This window comes from Salarias fasciatus, chromosome 2, assembly GCF_902148845.1.
Source record: "Salarias fasciatus chromosome 2, fSalaFa1.1, whole genome shotgun sequence".
NCBI classification, from domain to species: domain Eukaryota; kingdom Metazoa; phylum Chordata; class Actinopteri; order Blenniiformes; family Blenniidae; genus Salarias; species Salarias fasciatus.
Window position 1 is genome coordinate 35,592,292 of NC_043746.1, and position 3,251 is coordinate 35,595,542.

General features: G+C 40.7%; 1 long non-coding RNA gene across 1 annotated transcript; it reads right to left on the reverse strand.

The window, feature by feature from the left end:
- Nucleotides 1-246: 246 nt before the first annotated feature.
- On the reverse strand, nucleotides 247-3,002 carry LOC115405765 (uncharacterized). The gene is made up of 6 exons (XR_003933460.1): nucleotides 2,945-3,002; nucleotides 2,301-2,329; nucleotides 2,034-2,197; nucleotides 1,841-1,939; nucleotides 1,623-1,741; nucleotides 247-312 (listed from the first exon to the last, which is right to left on the reverse strand). It is a non-coding gene; the product is annotated as an uncharacterized LOC115405765 (long non-coding RNA).
- Between the last annotated feature and the right edge of the window lie 249 nt (nucleotides 3,003-3,251).

Below are 3,251 nucleotides of genomic sequence, written 5' to 3' on the forward strand. Positions count from 1 at the left end.
TCAGCTTAAATGTTTGATTTTTTACATGTCTGTATATGCAGATGTGTGTGCACTTACTCGTCATCTTCTGATGTAAAACTTTGTCCGCTGGTCAGTGTTGTGCACAGGAAAATAATACGTTTAGAGGGGGAAAAAACACAGGTTGAACAAGATTAAAACAATTTAAAAAAAAAAAGGAAAAATAGAGCTCACTGACAATCGCTTCATGTATATCTCCAATCTACCATATTACAATTCAAAAATTACCTCCGCCAGCAGAGGTAAAGTAATCGTTGGGGTTTCTTTGTCCGTTTGTCTGTCCATCCGCCCGCCCTTTAAAAGTAAAGGAATACTTTCATTATACACTTACATATGGCTCATTTCTGCCTACTGAACTATTATTTTTGTATTACTATACTCAAAACACCGTCACACCAGTTTTCCCACCGTCTGGCCCACTGCAATACAAAATGTGGGATGAATCAGAGTTGCTTTGTTCTACATCCACTAGGGGTGAATCAGATATTAAAGTACTGTGGTGGTGGTGGAGTCTTCTCTCTAACCTTTAGGGAAAAGCATGCCATTTTGTCCAATAACTTGATTTAATCCATCAAAGTACCAAAAGTGCAAATGACTAGAAATGAGAAACTCTTTAAAAACTTCCAGCACATACTAGAGTGTCAGGACAGAGACATTTTATTCAAAAAGTGTTTTTTTTTTTTTTAATTGACCCACCCGCCACCCATACCCGCCCGCCCCAGCCCCTCCCAAATCCCGCACCCCAACACCCCACCCGTCCATCCCCCACCCATATCCCACCCCCAGGGGTCCAGATGGCCCCAAGCAGCCAGGAAGCCAGACACAGGGGCAGAGCGGCCCACCGAAGGGCCGGCAACCAGCCCATCACTGGACAGGCCGCCACCAGAGGCTGGCCAAGAAGTGTTTAAAACGAGAGAACAAACGTTACGCATGCTGCTTCATCAGACTCGCTCCTGAATGTCCACAGGTGTCTGCTTAAATAATCAGCGACACCTATACTGGGGTGTAGTTATATATTTTTACAGTATTCACTCTCTTTTTTTGAGTTGTAGGAGTTGGTACAGCCTTGTGTATTTTGCATTATAGTTATCTCATTATTGTAATGGGTCTAACAAGTATTAAGTACAGTTATATGTATTTTGCATTTATAGTCTACCAAATCATTGTAGTGGGTCTTAACAAGTACCTAAACTAATTTCTTTTTTCTCTTTTATCTAAACTTCTCTCACTCTACCTCCAAAGAAGAGTTGCGATTGCTGCCTGTGTCTAATTAGTTGACCTGACTGATGTCCCCTCCTCCTCCCCCAGTGTAGGTGTCTCAGATTATTTAAGCAGACGCCTGTGGACAACCTGGAGTGAATCTGATGAAGCAACTGCGCCTTGTTCTCCCGGGTTTAAAACTTCTTGAATAAAATGTGTGTGTGCTGACACTCTAGTGGATGCTGGAAGCCGTTTAAATTTTCACTGTCACATTTCTATAAGTTTAAAAAAGGCTTCATGATTCATTTTTTATCCAATCAAGATTTGAATCGTCATTTATATTGACTTTTTTTTTTTTTTGTCTCACGGTACATTGTTCCGTTCTTAGACATTAGTGGCCTTACATTGTAGGATTGAGGGTGACAGCTTCTTTGCAGTGGCCATTTCTGGAGGTCTAGGTAAAGTAGATGCTCCCGACGTCTCATCTTCACTATCCGCATCATCTTGAATGTGACACCTCTTCCTGCATTAGAAAATAAATAGGAGAGATAGAATCGTGCAAGGCTGTAACTTGACTCACTTCATCTTTTCCCATTGTGACTCCATTGTTCCTTCAACTTACATTGTTCTCCGTTTGTGTCTCTGTGGCTGGTTTCTGAATCAGTCAAATCCGTGAATCTTTCAGGCTCTGGCAGTTTGACCCTCGCTTCCTCATAAGTAGCTGTGAATTGAGTGAACATAAAAAAAAAATTAGATGCAAAATACAGAGTGCAAATTATGACTTACTCCATACCTTTGCCTAATAAAACGCGTACTTTGTACGGAATCCAACGTGTTCCAGGTTGTTCCTGTGATCTTACTGCTTTTACAACATCATCCCATTTGTATGGTGGCCACAGACAGGTGTTTTTTTAAACCAATTTGCTGGAACAACTTCCACTTCATTTGTGGAAGCTAATATGACAATGTGAAACATTTCCTTAAAACAAAAAGAACATAAACAGGTTAATAATTTCATTAAAAAGTTATATTTCAACATAAAACATTGAATTTGTAGAATACTGCATTGTTATTGTACTTACCACATTGATGTAAAGGAGTCAGTGAAAACCTAAGGATATGAAAGACTGCATTGAAAACTAACAATAAAACAAATAAGGAACTCTTACAAACAAAACATTTTATTTAACTATGTAGAAAGGAAGACTAAAAACCAAGTGCATTACTCAATGCCAATGTTGGAGAATCAACCGGAAGTTCCGGCCGAAACTCCGAAAATAATCGGTTTCCAAACGTTTGCTCAAATTCAAAGCAAATTCAAATTCAAACTCTCCACGGAACAAATGCCTGAATTAGACCACATAAGTTGGGAAAGTTTGGAGCAGTTTAATCGAAAAATCTAGCCGGCCGCTATTAAATGAATGGGTTTAGCAACATGAGCTAACAGCTTGACGCCACCCCCCCCACCCCCTCCAAAAACGGGCTTTACAGGGACCTTTCAATACTCATGCAATCTCAGCTTACTCCTGAAAGAGTTTGATCAAGCCTATTTAAAGATAAGTTGGTGTTTTCCTCTAAAATTGCCAATGAAAAGTGCTAGCATTATGTCAGCTAACAGCTAACTACAAAAACGCAATTTGATTCATCTTCAAACGTGTGCTACTAGACGTATATGTATTGTAGTGTGATTTTTATTTTTATTTTTTTAATGTCACTGTGCAATTACCCACCAAATAGTCGGACACGCAGAGCTGACCACCGAGCAGTTCCTCCAGCGAAAGACGATACAGCCCAGTCCGCCGATAAGCAGTTTTCCCAGCAGGGGTAATGAGATGACTTGGCGCGCAGGAAGAATGAGCGGGAAGAAGAGAGGGATGCTGGGAAATGTAGTGAGGAGGGGTACTTCATTCACACACTGTCGAATGCTAACGGACTACATTTCCCAGATTCCAACTCTGCAGCGCTGTGATAGAATGTTGTGTCAGTGAGCCTGATGAGCCCCTGGATAAACAAGACGTTCCCTCACGTTATTT